The 18,358-nt window shown below is 48.0% G+C and overlaps 1 non-coding gene across 1 annotated transcript; it reads right to left on the bottom strand.

Moving 5' to 3' along the window:
• On the bottom strand, positions 1 to 107 carry LOC120687049. The gene has a single exon (XR_005680551.1). It is a non-coding gene; the product is annotated as a small nucleolar RNA R71 (small nucleolar RNA).
• Between the last annotated feature and the right edge of the window lie 18,251 nt (positions 108 to 18,358).

The raw sequence follows: 18,358 nt of genomic DNA, 5'->3' as shown, positions 1-18,358 counted from the left end.
GCCCTGCGTGGAAGAATTCCAAGTTTCCAGCAGACAGGGATGGAATCCATCCCAGAAGCTTGGGAAAGGCTGCAAGAGTACATACTCGCCTGTCCTCATCATGGGATGGACGAGTGGCTCGTGCTACAAAGCTTCTACAACGGGCTAACGGCTACATCCAGAGCCCAACTTGATGATGCTGTTGGAGGAGCCTATCTTGATCTCACAATTGCCAAGGCTACGGCCTTAATCGAGAAGATGATCTCCAATCAGGGTTGGAACGAGGAGCGTTCCCATCCCAGAACTAAAGGCGGAATGCATACCGTCAAGGAGACGGACATGCTCGCCGCCAAGCTGGACCTCCTACTGAAGAAGATTGATGAAGGGAACCGGCCATAGATGCATGTTCCCGTCCATGCCATGAACTCGTACTTTACGTGCGAAGTTTGTGGTGAAGGTGGACACTAGGGAAATGACTGCCCTGAGATCCGTGAAGATACAGCGTACATCAACAACAACAACACTGGGTTCCGTCCACAAGGAGGCCAGGGGTAGGGTCAGACACGCCCACCATTCCAAGGAGGAGGTATCAACTATAACTCAAATTTCAATTTGAACCAACCCTCCTTAAGAGACCTTGTTTTTGGCCAACCTAAAATCAACGAATCTTTAAACAAAAAGCTTGCTGCCAACAATAAAATTTTGGAAAGCATACATGCAAAAGTTGAAACTCTTTCTTCTGCTCATAAAAATCAATGAAGTTTCAACAAAATGATAGAAACTCAACTGGCTCAATTAGCTGCTGCTGCTCCTGTCTCTGAAGACGGGAAGATTCCGAGGCAACCCGAATCTTCCGTTGAATCAGCAAATATGGTGTCTACCGGGGGGCAACCTTCCCCGGCAGACCTCTTGCACTAACCGTGCAGGGAGGTACAATCCCCCGAAGAATGACACTTGGGATGGCCTTGTAGTAGCAGTACAAGAAGACCCAGGAGTCCCCATGATCAGCTGCTCAATCTTCGATCAATCCTACACACGGGCCCTCTGCGACCTTGGGTCAAGCATAAACATCATGCCCAAGATAATCTTTGAGCAATTACAATATCCTGCTCTTTCCCAGACCCGTATGTTCGTACAGCTTGCAGATTCTACAGTTCGACATCCCGAAGGGATAGTCAAAAACATCTACGTATGAATCCGAAATTGCTTCGTCCTAGCCGACTTTGTCGTTCTCAACATGGATGGAGACTTGGGACTAGACCTTATCCTCAGACGACCATTCCTGAACAGTGTGAAGGCTAGGATCGATGTCGGATCTGGAGAAGTTCAGTTCCGCATCGGGGCCGATGAAATATTCTTTAAATTCCTCCACAAGAAGGAGTAGAGGTTCATGATCTAGCAGGCCCACGACGGAAGTCCACTCTAGGGTGCACCGGAACCCCAGCCAGAAGGACCTACGACCACACGATCAAAAAGAAGACGTGCAAAGAAGGTGTGGCGTAAGGTCGCAAGCTCGTCCTCGTCCAATTCTCCAGGACGAGCTGAGCAGTGGTAAACACAGCAGGACAAAGGTCCCGCTCATAAGACTCAAAACGACGAGCCCTTGCCGAAGGTAAATCGGTACGTATCTCATATTCACCCTCCATCATTTTTTACTTTTCTCGACTTTTTTTATTTTTTTCCCACTCCATGTTTGAATTTTTAAAACACCCTTGCATGCTAGAAACTTTTCTAGCACTTTTTCTTTCTTTTACAAAAATCCAAAAATATTTCCGAGCATGAAAATCCCTTGAAAAATAATTTTGAACATCTTTCGAAGCAAAGTTTGGCCGGGCACCAAAATTTTCAAAACTCATAGCCGTTAGGGAGGCCCTGGGCCCTGGCTGTCAGCTAGTGGGCCCACAGGGGGCCGGCCGAAACCTTGGGTCGGCCGACCTCACCTGACAACGGCCCCCTGCCACCTTTTTCTAACGGCTAGTGAACGTTGTGTGCAGCTCCTAGCCATTGTGCCCGGCCATTTTCCCTTTAAATAGAGGCCGAGGGTGGGTGTTGAGCTCTCGCACTCAACTCTCATTCACTCACTCTCTCTCTCAAACTTTGCTCTCGGGTTTTCATTGGATTTTTGCTCAAGATTTGATTTCAAGAGACCTCTCTCTCTCATTTCTTTGCTGCAAGAAAGAAGGAGCAACTCACGGGTAAGAACATTCAATTCGGTTCCACTAACGTAACCTGTTTCGAGTTGCACTTGTGTTTGCTCCATCATGAAAGGCTTAGGGCGGAAGGTTTCCTGCGCATTCAAGAAGATGACGGGTGGAAGTTCATCCCGTTCTCGGGGTGGCTCAAGCTCGTACACACCCGAACCTACGCCTACACCAAGCACAATGGACTATGAAGAAGAAGAACAACACGAAGAGATGCAAACAGAACCGCAAGCCGGGGTCATAGAGATTGATGCGGAAGATGCACCGTACCTCGACTTGCGAGATGATCATGAATGACAAGGCTACGCCATTCTCAAAAACAGAAGCTTCGTCCACACCCGAGCCTTCGATCTGGACCTCCTCATCAAAACAGGTATGTACGAAGACTTCTCTAACGTTTGGCATGAAATTGGATGGGATAACTTCGTTCCCATTGAGGAGTATGGTTCTCGACTCCTCACCATCCAATTTCTTTGCACTCTTCGGGAGGTGGAAAACGGGGTTTATTTTTGACTTTTCGGGAAAGGGTATTTGCTTTCTTGGAACACTTTTGCCGGCCACCTCGATTTCAACAAACACTGGCCTATTTCTTTGGACCAAGCTTGCCGAGGTTTTAATCGTCATGAGTTTTGGGGCCGGATTTCGGGTCAAGTTGTCCATGGCAAGTTTGCACCTCGGTGCAGCGATATTCATAATCCAACTCTTTAGTTGATGCACAAATGGTTGACCATCACTCTCTTCCCAAGAGATGATGTTCGACCCGTGCGCAATGATGAGTTGCTCATTCTTTATGCCATGGTCAACAAGATCAAAATCTCCCCTGCACAAGCTTTGGTTAGGCAATGGCTTTCGAATTTCAAGATGATGGGTCCTATTGAGTGCACTTCTTTGATTACCCGCATCGCTACACGTATCGGTGCCTTAGAGGGGAATTTTATTCCTTTCATTGAGAGCGACCGTGCGTATATCGATGAGGACTACTTGATCCAAGGTCACACACTTAAGAAAGGCCCGGATGATTCTTTGATTTTCTTTTACATGGGCTATACAAATGAGATTCCGCTGCCCAATGCGGAGTTCCATTTGTATAATTGCCATTCGCTAACCATCCCTCTCGTTCCACGATGTTGGTACCCTGTAGCAAGGATACTCACTTCTACTGCAGCAAGGCAGGACTCGCGTAGTCATCCATAACTACACCCTAAGGGGCGGAGCAGCCGGGCACCAGGGGGTCAGGCTCTTACCTCACCGGGCCAATGGCCCCGGACCCGTTCCCCGGTCTGGGACGGGTCCGGTGACGCCACGTGTCCCTGAGGAGGGGAAGCTCCGCGCCAACGGCCGAGGGCTCAGACCCCCCATAGGGGTCCGAGACCTCCCCGCATCCGTCCGGGCCTCCCATGCGCGTAGAACCAATATACCGCCGGGGCGGGGTCCAGGGGCGCCACGTGTCCTGCAGGCGCAGGCGCGGTCGCGAGTCTTCCGCTGGAAGACTCGCCCACCTATCGCATTCAATGCGGGTGGTTGAGGCGTGCTCTGCCGCCGCAGCACGCGGGACAGCTTTTGTCAGGCCTCATTGTAGACCGTATATTACCGTGGTACACAGTGCAACCGCATGCGCCGCATCCGCGCAGAGCCCGTCTGCCGCATTAAATGGATATGACGGCACGACACCTTGTCATCATACTGCCTACGCCGCAAGCTACACGGCCCGTTCAGCTACGCGGCAGGCAACGCCGCAAGCTACGCCCTGGCGCCGTTTCGACAAGACAGGGCATGGCTATGCCAGACGAAAGATTCCTACGGGCAGAGCAAGGAAATCCAGGAATGAGATCTCCGTCGCCTGCAACGCCATAATGTCTGTACAGTATGTTATTTTATACTACATCGTTGGGTCCACCTGTCGGGGACTCAACGGCCATGTACGCGCCTCCCTTGAGATATAAAAGGGAGGCGCTCGCTGCACACTCTAGACTCTCGAAGGCCAAGAAAAGCCAGAGACAACACAAGCTCGGATTCACTCCGAACAATCCCGTTCTCAACCTCTTGAGAGCATAGGCAATACAACACACAGTGGATGTAGGGTATTACGCTCCGGCGGCCCGAACCACTCTAAACCTGTTGTGTTCATCGTGTTCTTGCATCTAGATTGGACTAATCCTAGCTACCCCCCGAGTACTCACCCTCTGGGTTTAGGCGGGTGCACTACTCCACCCGGCTGTGGGTTTTGCACACCACGACACATGAGAAGGGGGTCGGAGGCATAGATCTTCTGGTTTGCCTGCAGGATGACAAGAAGCAGGACCAGAAGAGAGGCAGAGCCAACACCACCGCCTCAACAGCCACATCACCATGAGGCTGGTGGTTCGTCATGGCATAGTGCCAGCACTGAGGAGTGGACACAGCAGACACCAGGCCGCAGGTCCACTAGTTCCAGCTCCGGTGGAGCCCCGAACCTGATCAGACGGACGTCTTCATCCCGAGGTTTCGGTGACATCACCCAGCAGCTAGGTGAGCTGCGGGTGCAGGGAGACAACATACAAGAGATGCTGAACCAACAGATCGACAGTACCCAAGCATGGCAGCATTACACTGGCGACAGACTCCACGACATGGAACAGTCGCAGTTGCAGCGACAAGAGGAGTGGAGGGCATACTGCCGCTGGACGGGTTTCAACCCCGACCAGCCGTAGTGAGCCTGAAGCTAGCTTGGGGGAGGACCCCCCACGAGAGGTAACTTGTATCATAACTCTTTATTGCTTTCATAACCCTGCATGAAACCCATAAAAATTTGCAAAATCAGAAAATTCATAAAAATTTGCATAACTAAAAACAAATAAAAATTTGCAAGACTTAGAAAATACCAAAAATATTTCCTTTTAATATGTGTACTAAGCATGGTGTAAGTTTTCCTTGTTGAGATGATGAATAGTTGCTCTATTAATTTCCTTCATATGCTTAGTTACAACTTTATGCTCTATCTAGTTTTGAGTTTGGTGGCTTAAAATATTCATACCTTAAACTTGAAACTTGTGGGTAGCAAAAAGCATGATCCAAATCTAAGTTGTTGTGAGCTATGATATGGTTAAGTAGAGTTGCTATGATCTTCTCCTATGTGATACTTGACATCCGGAGTATTTAATTTTTGAAAACACAAAAATATAATAAAGTTCCTCGATGATATGAAATTCCTATCCAAAGCCATATGTTATTTTCATTGCAAAACCTACCACATATGCAATTTGTTATCTCATTGAGTTTTGTCAAATTGTTGTGACCCTTAGTGAGATTCATTTCATACTCCCATCCACATGCTAAGCTTCTACACTAGAAGTAAGCAAATATCCATCCACAAAATAAAACTCCATGTCTATGTATGACACCTCTCTCTCATAAATATATCAAGGATATGGGGCTATGCAAAAAGAAAATAAAAGATGCATACCTAAAGAAGGTATGCCACATGCTTCGGCATGTCAAAAAGAAAAAAAAGAGAATAAAAGATGCATACCCAAAGAAGGTATGCCACATACTTAGGCATGTCAAAAAAAAAAGAGAAGAAAGAAAAGATAGCCCATTATCCAAAAAGAAAGAAAAATAGAGAGATGGTGCATACAAAGGAGTTCATACACCATCCACAAAAAATATCCACACACTTGCACATCTTGATCAAGGTTTATGACTTGTTTCTCCTTTGGATCCGGTCTTTGACTTATCAAAATGTGAGAAGCAGGTATGCCTTCAAATCCTCCATACCTACAGCTCCGCAAAAATAGCCATTAGAGATAGGTTGAGGAAGAAAGACACAATAAAAGCCTTGGTGAGGAATTATACACTTAGAGCGATCCGAGACATCATCCGAGGAACTTTATAAATTTCTTTTAAAAAAAACTTTACAAAACCTCCGGATTGACGGTTGAACTGAAGAGAAAGAAATATAAGCACTCTATGATACCGTTCTGACTCTCAACCGCCAAAGATGAGGTGAAGCTATAAACACCACAGGAGTAAGGTAAGAGGTAAGAACAAAAGGCCAACTTATTCAAAATCACGGTAAGAAGCATTCGGTTGTGCCTAAGTATAAGTTGGAAATTCAACATTGTAGCAACTCCTGATCAACAACGAGCGCCTTGTTTTGCTCAGGGACAAGCAAAAGGCTAGCTTGGGGGTGTTGTTGACGGTCGTTAAGTGCGAAATATGACCGTCAACTATACTCAATAAAAAAGGAAAACTATACCTCTTACTCGCATGTTTGTATCACTAACCTAGATCCATAGTTGTTTTCGAGAATTTATGATTTCAGGAGCACAAGTCCGGAATAAGAGGAAAATACGACAAATACGCAGACAGAAGTCATAGACGACCGTGTCCTGCGTAACATGAGCAAAGGAGGCCCACAAACCAGAGCAAACCGACCAACCAAGCCCCGACACCGACCATCTGACATCAGGACCCACCAGTCAGTGTACCAGAGAAGGACGGTGGCCAGTGGCGGTAAGAGGGGGTCGGCCGACCCCCTATGGAAGGTTTTCCCGCTGAGTTTTGGCAGAAAGATTGATCTTATCCTCTCAATGGCGGTTTGGCATGTTTCCATATGAGGAGATGGCGGGAACCGACCTCAAGCACTATATAAAGGGCCTCCCACCACTCTCTCAACACACACAACTTGGAAGCCTCTCTCTCTCTACACTCTCTTATGACTTGTACTCCTTAGGATAGTGGAGCTAGGCTAGTACTTCATCTCTTAGCGAATCCAGTCGTCCTCGGGGTCGGCGAGCAATCCTCGGCCTCTGGTATGACTTTGTATTCCGACTTTCTTTATGTTAATCATTCAGAGTTCGTTCTTGGCTATCTTGCTATGTTCGTAGCTTGTTTAGCCTTGAGCTGTGCTTTATCAAGTTATAGTAGTTGCATGCTTAGGCCAGATGATCTGGGTAAGGATATCGTTTCGTTTTGCTTTCGGGCTTGTCTTAGCATCTTACCTGTCCATCCGAAGGGTGGGGACCCAGGGGTGCTAGGGTAGTGACCTCATATGCGGGCATGGTGCCCGGGTATGTGGGATCCTTCGGATATGATGGTGCTCCACGGTGTGACTGGGGTAGACCGCAGGTGGTGACAGCCCTGTTGGTCCGCTGGGAAGCTGCTTCTCGGTTAGCGTACTCCCCGACGTTCGGGTACGGTGTAGGAGTTCATGCAAAGATGAAACGGGACTGGATGTTCTCCAGTGCGGGTCATTCTCCCCGATGTCCCTAACTTCCCGGCACCTACATCTCTAAGCAATGCAGCTAACATAACTTATCCGCTGACATGATCAGTATAACAGGAATTTTTGCCTATGCTCCCACTAACCTTAGGATTGCTTGTTTATTCTTTATTCGTGAGAGTCGGCTGTTCTGTGTGTGTCACATTACCCCTGATTATCATTCATTTATCACTTACCCCTGTATAGTCAATGGTCTTCATCTTGCTCGTACGTGTCATGGTTATGTAACTAAGTAAATACACTTTACACAACCTAGCCATCCCTTGGGAAAATATAAATAACAATACCCTGAATACTTCTGGGTGAAATGCTACAACGGTATATCCGTGTGCTTGCGGATCCTTCTGTAAACGTTAAGACATACCACACGGCATCTTCGAGGCTCTGTTGCTACTAACCACTCCTAGTGATGACGCTAAGAAATGCCAACAGCCGCCGAGGGTGCAAGCTGGCATGGGGGCACAAGGAGCAGCTCGAATAAGCATAAGTTGAGCGCCCTTTCGAGGTGAGTAATTTTTTTGTTTTGCGCTTTGTGTTTTTTGCTCGTTTCTCCCCTTGGTCTCTGCTGACCCTGGCTTCTTCTCCCACTTTAGTTCAGCCGGAGGGCTACTCCGGCCGCCGCCCCGCTGGCGCCGACCAAGGCTCTCAAGTTGGGGGCGAGCGCCACGCCACACACAGCGGCGCAGTCCCCGACCGGAGGGTCCCAGATGGCGGAAACCATCGCGCGGTGCTGGGAGGCGATTGCCCGGGGAGCCGCGACAGTCCGGGCGCAGCCCGACATGGGCGACGCCGGCCAGAACAGCACAGAGGTCGCTGCCCGGTCGGATGCCGAAGGAGACGCCGGTCGAGACGGTGCGGAGGATACCGCCCGGCCGGTAGCCAGAGTAGGGGAGACTGGCGGAGACGCATCGATGTGCCCCGCCAGCCAGATGGAAGGAGAGGTTCCTGCCCTTGTGCCCACAAGGGCCGGGGACGAAGGGGCCGCAGCAGCGGCAACGATGGCGCAGACGGCGCCGGCGATGGTGCCCGTGGTGGAGCCAGTGGTGGAGATACCGGCGGAGGAGACGCCGGAAAAGGGGGCGCTAGGGCGGCTCGAAGACCCCTGGGGGGTCACCGCTGTAACACCTCCGGTGTTTAGCACTGTTTAAACATGCCATTAACATCAAATGACACAGTAAACCCCGTTTTGGTGATCGCGTAAAAGCCTAAATTCCGTTTAAATACACCAAAAGGTCAACTCTAGCACCTTTGCTCAAATGAACTTTTGCCCAACACGAAAGTTGTAGAGTTTGACAAGATAAACAACTTTTGTGTTCAAAGTTTTTCAAATTACAACATGAGATTTTGAGAAAAACCCCGAAACACAAGCGGGATCATTAAACTTGAATTCAAATTTTAAACTTCCAAATCATCGCTCAAATGAAGTTTTGCCTGAAAGGAAAGTTGTAGGAAATTTAATTTTGAACAACTTTCATGTTCAAAATTTTTCGAGTTTCAATTGCAAATCTTGAGTTTTGACCAAGTCAAACCGTTGACATTTCTTTTCTCTCTCCACCCCCTTTCTCTCTCTTTTCTCTCTCTCCCTCGCTGACCCTCCCCTGCCCGAGCGCGCAGGCACTCGAGCACTGGGCTCGCTGCGCCGCTGCCGCCGCTCGCTGCGCACTGCGGCCTCGCCGCGCCGCTGATCCCCACCCCGCTCGAGTGCGCATGCCCCGCAAGCCCTCTGACCTTCCCCTCCCCTCCCGTCGAGCCTGCAGCGCTGCCCCGTTGACGCGCACGCCGCGACATGCGCTCGGCGACACGCCGCGACGCCGCCGTGGCGTCCAAACCCGCCGGCCGTGCACCTGCCGCCCGCACGCCACCCCGCCATCATCGCCCCGCCCCCTCTGCGTCGCTGCCCCGCTGCTGCCTCGCAGCTCGGCCACGCCAGCACGCCATAAACGCGCCGCAGAGCGCCACGGCCACCCTCGCCGCCGACGCCCTACTCCCCCGCGCGAGCGCCCAGTTTCCCTCCTCGCGCCCTCACTTCGCCATTTAGCTCGCGCCGCGCGTGTGCTCGCATGCCCGCACCCCATTCCCCACGCCCACGCCCCACCCCTTCGCCCAGAATGGCCAGCGCCGCCGCGCCACTGCGCAGCGCCGCCGCGCCCCCATTCCCGCCCGCCGAGCCACGGCTCCCGTGGAGGACCTAGCTCAACGCCCCTCCACCCCCACCGAGCACGCAGCGAGCTCCATTTCACCCCAGGCAACTCCCATGCCCGCCCAATTCCCCCCGGAGCCTCCCAGCGCCGCGGAACACCGCCGCCGCCGTCCTGAACACCGCCGCCCGCCCGCCCGCTGCGGACCTCCCTGCTCCGCCCCTCTCCGACTCCAATCCACCCCCGAGCTAGCTTCCTCAGGGCGCCGTGAAGCTCCCCGGCCTGCCCTTGCCCCTCCTCCCACACCGGAGTGCCGCCGCCCGCTGCAGCCGCCGCCGCCGCTCCCTGGGCGCCGCCGCCGACCCTGCTCCGGCCTCCCCATCGACCACATCACCCACCCCTAGGTAGAGCTCGGTGAGCTCTCACCCCTGGACCCCATCCCCGCCGCCGGCGAGCCTCCTCCTCGCCGGAAAACCTCCGCCGCCGCCTCCTCTGTCTTCTACCTCCGGCCAGGGACCCCGGCGCGATTAGTTTTAGATTTCCAGGGGGTTTTGTCAAAGATCCAGGGGCCCCTTTGCGAAGCTGTGTTTGTGTTTTCTAATTTTTCCAGTGAACTTGTAAATTCGTTTAAAAATCGTAGAAAAATCAGAAAAATGCAAACTCAACTGTTCTGGAATCTTTAATGAGAGATCTACAACTTTTGTTACATACACTTTTTCATTTGCTCAATAGTTTTTACTTCATTTAAAATACAAAGAAAATGTACTTTATACTAGATCACAAGTTACAAGCATGAGTTGTTAGCCATTTTTGGTCAGAAGGTTACATGTTAGATGTTTAACCTTGTGTAAAAGTGTCGTGGGCAGTTTACATGGCTAGCTATCATTTTATTTAACTCTTGTTGTATGCCTAGTATAAATATTTTTATTTATCCAAGTTGTTATGATATGTTTCTTGGGTTCAAACTTTTACAATACTGGTATTTTAGTTCCAAGAGTCTACAGAAAAAGTTTAAGAATTTTTAGTTAATTCAATATGGACCAAATGATTATTGGTGAGGATAGCTACATTAAATCATTACAAATAGCTCTGTACATGAAAAATTCTAATAATTTTTCTAGAGGTTAACTTTGAGTATATAACCGTTCTGGTAAAAGATGAGACTCTGTAACTTGCTAGAACAGTCTGTAGAAATTAATTTTGATCCATGCAGCTATACTTTGCTCTATTTTTCATACCCTGTGCAATGTTTGTTTAATTGTGAAAAATTTATGGCAGGCTTCTAGCAGTAGCTGGTTATTTTATTTTTCATGGTTAATGGGCTGCATGAAATAGGCTAAAAATTTCACAGTAGGCAATTTACTCAGAGGTGTGTCTTGCATAAAAATTTCAAACCCAGAATCTCTGTTTAACATTATTTGTGATAAGGACATGCGTAACCTAGTAATAAATGAGAAAAATCCTTTCTTTTGCTGCATAAGGATAAAAGGTACAATCCACCCTAGTTACTTTGTGGAATCAGTTATAATGATTATTACTCTATAGAGGATCGTCCAAAATGATGTAACATAATCCTTTGCAAATCATCTTGAGTTTGTGTTGGATTACAACTCTTTAGTGAAGAATTGATTAAATCGTATCACTAAAATAACTCACGCATATGCATTTCATATAGATTCGACTACTCTCCCTGACGGTACGTACGAGTTGGTGCCGGAGTCCGAGAGTGAGCAGCGTGAAGCTCAAGTGAATCTAACTGAAGCCACTGAAGACCTGAACCCGAGTTCAGAAGAGCCCAAGGCTAGCTCCGCTCAGGAAGGCAAGCCCCGGAGCATGTCCTACCTATTTTAATTTATGCAACTATTTGTATTCCTGTTTATTGTGCATTTAAGTTGCAGGAATTGTTTGGAGCCTTAGTTGCATGATCCTAGGTACCTATGCTTGAACACTAGTATGTGTAGGTCGCTAGTTGGCTATGCTAATGGTTCGGTAGAAGTCGAGTGATTTCCTGTCACTCGCGAGCTCATAGGAGTTGAATGCTTACTACACACTGCAATATAAGGTTTACGGGCGGGGTTGTGTACTTGTGATACCCCGTCTATTTAGTGAAAATGGATAAGGCCGCGGTGTGTGGTAGTGGTGGTTAAGCGTTCGAACGTACTAACCACATGCCGAGAATATGGTAATCGGTAAGCTTAAGTACCTGATGGAACCGGCCGTGGAATATACTCCCCACTGTCTGGTCTATGGTCACGCACGGGTGCAGGGCACCCTAGGACGGTGGGCCTGTTTCATGCCCGGGGAAAAAGGGGAAAAGTCGCGTGGGTGATTGCATTTCCCATGCGTGTGTTTAGGTCTGCCTGGACAGGTTAACAAATTCGATTCGAATCGTCCGTCTCTCACGGATATTGAGACTGCTTAACCCTTTTGCCACATAGAGTAAGAAGTGGAACAATGATGATGAGAAATATGATTGAATGATGAAAAATAATTATTTTTCCACCATGTATGCTATTGGATAGATGCTAATGTAGAATGGTTAATCAAACTAGAACTTGAAAGCTAAAATCGGGAAATAAGGACTTACTCTTTATTGCTTGCGGCAAAAACAAACCCCTCAAGCCAAAAGCCTTGCATGTCTAGTTAGAGGGTTAGATATATCCTAGTCGGGTAAGCCTTGCGGAGTATTAGTATACTCAGCCTTGCTTGTGGCTCCATTTTGTTTCAGGTGATACATTTGAAGATCAGATAGCTAGTTTGACTTGGCCGTGTGTTTTACCTCCTGGTTGGTCGGTGGAGTGGGATATGACTCCGGCCAACGATGGCAATGCCGAGTGATGTCATGTACGGGCTTCATCATGACATCATGTATCGTCGTTTAGAATTCGTTTATTTCCGCTGCAGTGAACTCTGAACTACTTTAAATTCGAACTTCAAGTACCTTTCGGAGATTTCGAACTTGGTTTGTAATAATTAAGTTAAGACTCTGTAATGCAATGTATCTGTGAAATGTTATACTCTCTGGACTCACCTTCGTGTGGGTTGCATGTAAGCTTTGGGTTCGATCGACGCTAAGGTGGATTCTTCGGGACTTTACCCGACAGCACTGCCGAATTACTCCGTTTGAAGTGCGTGTTAGCCGGGATTATCTTTAAGATGATGATTAGCGCACTTGAGCCGGATTAATTAGGGCGGTACTGCCACAGCTGGTATCAGAGCCGAACAAAGCGCACACCTGAGAGTGCGACAAGATTTCAAAAGTTTTCCTTAAAACTTAGCCATACAATCACGTTTGGAAAATACGTTGGTTCGTTAAGGATCGTGTATAGTACGTAAAGCCCTAGGGATATTATGGGAATTTTTAGGTGGCTATCTAACTTATGGTTTATTTATAACTGACTTCCAGCATGTTTCTTTCTGTACTTTAAATTCAGTATTTACATTATGTAACGACGCACCTACGCTAAGGTAAGACGGTAAGAATCCTCAGTCAACTGAGAGAGTTTGACCTTCCCGTCGGTGATGCGAGCCGAACGCTGCCCTCAAGCAGTGGCTTACTTGAGGTGCTGCCAATATACCAACTATTAGTTGGCTATATTGGGAGTAAAGTATACTCAGTCAGCTGAGAGAGTTTGACCTTCCCGTTGGTGATGCGAACCGAACGCTGTGCTCAAGCAGTGGCCTACTTGAGCTGCTGCCAATATACCGACCATCGGTCGATTATATTGGGAGTAAAAGAAACCGTGAATACGTCACCTCGGTAGCGTATGAGCGCTGTCCATGCAGTGTTGGACGCATGGATGCCGCTTCTATAGTAAGCGGTAATGTATGGGGACGCTTTCATGTGTGCTGGCATGAAAGGTTCAATGAAAATATATCTGTCAATTTTCTGCAGGTACACTAACAGCGATTATGTAAGTTAAGAACGGTTAGAACTCGGCTAGAAATCTATATAGGGAGAGACGTAAATTGTGCCATGCCACCGGTGCTAACCCCGTAAGTCCAAAACTATTTGGCAATTGTTTCCCTTGGGAGGACGATTAGGTCGTGCATGCATCATACTCATATAATTGAAAGCCACTGAAAGTAGATGTGGATTAGTCGGCAAGGTTAAGGTTTGCACGTGAGCACGGTTTATCTTCTCTCAATTAAGGTCTATCTAGAAATCTGTCATTTCTACTATATCCTGGAAGATGAAATTATTTGACATGGTAGATGGCTTTATCTGTAGAAGTGCCAGTGGATAATTTTTCTCCAAAACTTGCCTACTTGCTGCTGTTAAAATTTGAAAAAAAATTCGACTAGTATATAGTGGGGTACCCTAGAAACATTGACACCCTGTTTTTCTGTCAGCTTTGAGCACTTGGGTTCCACGAATTTTTAGGCCTTACTGGAGATGTTTTCTGCAGATGTTATCAACACAAAACTTGTGCCAAATTTACTCACCAAGCTTCTGTAAAAATTTGGTGATTTTAGGCTTAGTAGTTTGTCCTCAGCACTCAGTTTACTAGCTCTCTGGTCACTGAAAATTTTGGGCTGACAGCAAAGCAAAACTATAAGGATAAGACCTTCTTAGGCTCTGATCTAACTCTTGAGTTGACTAGCAAAGTTGTGCCTAAGAACCTTAGGAATGTTCCTGTAAATTTTTAGAATTTTTAGAGCTCCGTGCTTTCAGTTATACTCGTTTTCGTGCACTACCCCAAAATATGTTTTAGCCATCACTCACTTGTGCATATCTATTTGTACAGATGGCTGCCCCTGCTCTCCTGGTGTTTGATGAGGATGGGCGTGCACACTCCGAGTGCACACACTGGCAGGGTTTTCCCTCCATTCTTTGGGAAGTGATACGCGATGCCAGATATCCCAGTCCCCCGCGCTATGTGGGCGAGGAGTTCCTTGAGATGGGAGTCGCGCGCTGTCGTGTGCGAATGACTCATGATCCCCACCCTTTCCCCACTCACTGGGCTTCCTTGGAGCTGGAGGTAGTTGGATACCGTCTGGTTGACACTTGGGAAGATGCAGCCATGACAGCACTCAACAAGTTTTGTGAAAAGAATTATGCAGCTGTCACACTAGCTCCTATTGGCCTCTTCCCAGCAGAGCAGCCCAATGACCCTAACTGGCTTAGTCGGGTCGGACACACTGGGTACCTTCAGCAGAAGAGAGTTGCAGAGACTATCTCCATGTCAGTGAAGTGCATGAATGCACTCTACCGCTTGCAGACTTTGCAGGCCAAGGCCATGTCCCAGATCATTGCCTCTGCACGGACCAGCCATGAGATAGTGATTGCTAAGAATGAGCAGATCAGGGATCTTGATGCCCATGTTGGCCAGCTGGAGGGTCTCATTGAGGAGCGTGATGTTCTCTTGGACAACAGGGATGCTGACTTTGCACTTCTGGAGCAGCAGTTCACTGCCCAGCAGGTTCAGCTAAATGCTGCCTTTGATCACATTGAGATGTTGGAGGCTCAGCAGGCCCAGCCCGAGGCCATGGAGGAGGAGCCCCAGGAGGTTCAGGGAATCTCAGGACTTGACACTACGTCTGGAGTGCCCCTGCCACCACTTCCGGGAGCTCACTCTCCAGTGAGGAGCGAGTCTTCAGTCAACAACCTGGACGACTTTTAGATGATGTCTTAAGTAGTCTTTCGCGCATACTCCTCTATAGGGTAGCCTAACTTTGGATGGTGATGTAATAGGCTAACTAAGAGTTGAGTACCTCGCTTTTGTAAAAGAGTACCACTCATATGTAAAAGTACCTTAATCGCTTAGGGTTTGGCTAAGAACTTGATGGATGGTTGTAATGGTTTAATTGCAGTTGAATCTATCGCTGCAGAAACTTGTCTAAATTTTTATCCATGCTTCCTTGCATTTCTGGGCGGTGCGTTGAATACCAAAGTTGTTGTGAATTTCATGATCTGGCTGCTCATAAAATTTCAGCATCATTAGACTTGTGTGCCAAAAGTTATGGCCAGAACAGTGCACCTCGGCCTGCTGAAAAGCAGACTGGACAGAGCGGCACAAATTGTATTTTTCGCCCACCTTAACGGTCAATTTAGCTTTGGAGTTGAATACCAAAGTTGTAGTATGATGAATTATCTATCTGCTGTAAAAATTTGGGCGCATTTCAATGAACAGAGTGCAAGTTATGAATTTTCTTGTAACGAACAGCGTTGCTGTCCCTGTTAATATTATACTCGTTCCAGTACTACTTTTCCGCGCTTACCCTTCTGTACTTGGGGAAGTCATATGTCACCCTACTAATGAGAGAAATTGCCATTCCAGATGGTGGGAGCGACACGTGGCAACCCTGAGGGTTTCGGGGACGCGAATGGTAGCAGTTCGCAGCGACCGCCACCACCGCCACCCAACTTTGCAGAATATCTGGCCGCCCAAACCGAGTTACTCCGTCAACTCGTCCAGGGACAGCAACAACAGCAACAGCAGCGGGGTGGACCCAATGTTCATCAACCTCAAGCTGCTGGTTACCCAGAATTCTTGGCAACTCAGCCCCCTCTGTTCAACAAGACAGAAGAGCCACTGGATGCGGATGCTTGGATTCGCACCATTGAGTCCAAGTTTTCACTACTTCTGGCACCATGCTCAGAGCAAAATAAGGCTCGATTTGCCGCGCAACAGCTTCGCGGTTCGGCACGTCTTTGGTGGGATAACTACCTTGGCATGCTCCCAGCTGATCACGTTGCCACTTGGGATGAATTCAAGGATGCATTCAAGGGTCACCATATTCCAGAAGGACTCATGGACACGAAGCTGAATGAGTTCCTGGCTCTTACTCAAGGGACACGTACAGTTCTCCAATATGCCCAAGCTTTCAACAATCTCTGTCAGTACGCGGGCTATCATGCTGACACAGATGTTAAGAAGCGTGATCGTTTTCGTAGAGGCTTAAACACCAAGCTCAAGGAACGACTAAACCCCATTAGGGTAGACACATACAACGAGCTGGTTAATCTCGCACTCACTCAAGAAGACTGTATCATGGCTCACCGTGCTGAGAAAAAGAGAAAAGCGCCAGCTGGACCCTCTAGTGCGCAGCCACAGAGGTATCGCGTATAACAGAATGTTGCACCCCAGATTCCTCAGAAAGCCCCTCAGCCAGGGCGTTGGGTTATCAGGCCCCCACTGCAGCAGAGCGTTGCACGTTTCCCTGTTCCTCAGTTAACTGGCCCTAGGCCAACTGCTCCACCGCCAGCCCATCCAAGTGAGGGAAATCGTTGCTTTAATTGTGGGAGTTCAACTCATTTCGCCCGTGAGTGCCCGTAACCCAAGCGACAAAATCAGGGCCAAGGCTTTAATCAAAACAACAAGAACAAGGGCAGAAGGCAAACTGTTCAGGTCAAGCACGGGCGTATCAATTTCACCACTCTTGCAGAACTTCCTGAGGGAGCACCAGTGATGACGGGTACATTTTCTATCCACAACAAGCCTGCAGTTATATTATTTGATTCTGGTGCATCGCATAGTTTCATTGGTGCAAAATTTGGTGCAAAAATGGGTTTTGATTTTACTCACACAAAAGGGTCATACATGATATCAACCCTAGGGGGTAAAATTGCTTCGAATCAAATAATACGGCTTGTGCCAATCAAGTTGGGTAGCCTAATCATCAACACCGACCTTATACTCCTACCACTTGAGGGTATAGATATCATCTTGGGGATGAATTGGATGACTCAGCATGGGGTTATAATAGATATTCCCGCCAGAGCTGTTGAACTAAATTCACCAAAATACGGAGCCACTACTCTCTATTTACCCTTTCGAGAGTGTGTCAATTCTTGTGCATTTGCCATGAGCACATCCAACCTAGAAGAAATTCCTGTGGTATGCGAGTACACCGATGTATTCCCGGATGACTTGCCAGGAATGCCACCAGATAGAGAGATTGAGTTTATTATTGAACTACAGCCAGGCACTGCCCCTATCTCAAAGAGGCCATATAGAATGCCACCCAAGGAGTTGGCCGAGTTAAAAATCCAACTTTAAGAGCTTCTGGACAAAGGTTTCATTCGCCCCAGTGCATCACCATGGGGTTGTCCAGCCCTCTTTGTAAAGAAAAAGGATGATAGTTTGAGGTTATGTGTGGACTACCGACCTCTCAATGCGGTGACAATCAAAAACAAATACCCCCTTCCCCGCATTGATGTTCTCTTCGACCAACTGGCTGGAGCTAGAATTTTCTCAAAGATTGATCTTCGCTCCGGCTATCACCAGATCAAAATTCGCCCATGTGATATTCCTAAAACCGCCTTCTCCACATGGTATGGACTCTATGAGTATTTAGTCATGTCTTTTGGTCTCACAAACGCACCTGCCTACTTCATGTATCTCATGAACTCGGTATTCATGCCTGAGCTCGACAAGTTCGCCGTGGTTTTCATTGATGACATCCTTATTTATTCCAAGAATGAGGAAGACCATGCTAAGCACCTACGCATTGTTCTCCAACGTCTTCGGGACCATCAGCTTTATGCTAAATTTTCCAAGTGTGAATTCTGGCTAGATAGTGTGAAATTCTTGGGCCACACTATTTCCCGCGAAGGCATAGCCGTGGATCCTAGCAAAGTGCAAGAAGTGATGGACTGGAAACCTCCTACCTCCGTTCATCAAATTCGCAGTTTTCTTGGTTTAGCCGGATATTATCGCCGATTCATTTCGGATTTCTCCAGAATTGTTATGCCAATGACTGAACTATTGAAGAAAGGAGTAAAGTTTGTGTGGGATGAAAAATGTGAGAAGGCTTTCCACACCCTAAGGGAGCAG

The sequence above is a fragment of the Panicum virgatum genome, chromosome 8N (genome assembly GCF_016808335.1).
Source record: "Panicum virgatum strain AP13 chromosome 8N, P.virgatum_v5, whole genome shotgun sequence".
Lineage (NCBI taxonomy): Eukaryota > Viridiplantae > Streptophyta > Magnoliopsida > Poales > Poaceae > Panicum > Panicum virgatum.
The sequence above is the reverse complement of the archived record's forward strand: the minus strand, read 5'-3'. Positions and strand labels throughout refer to the sequence as shown.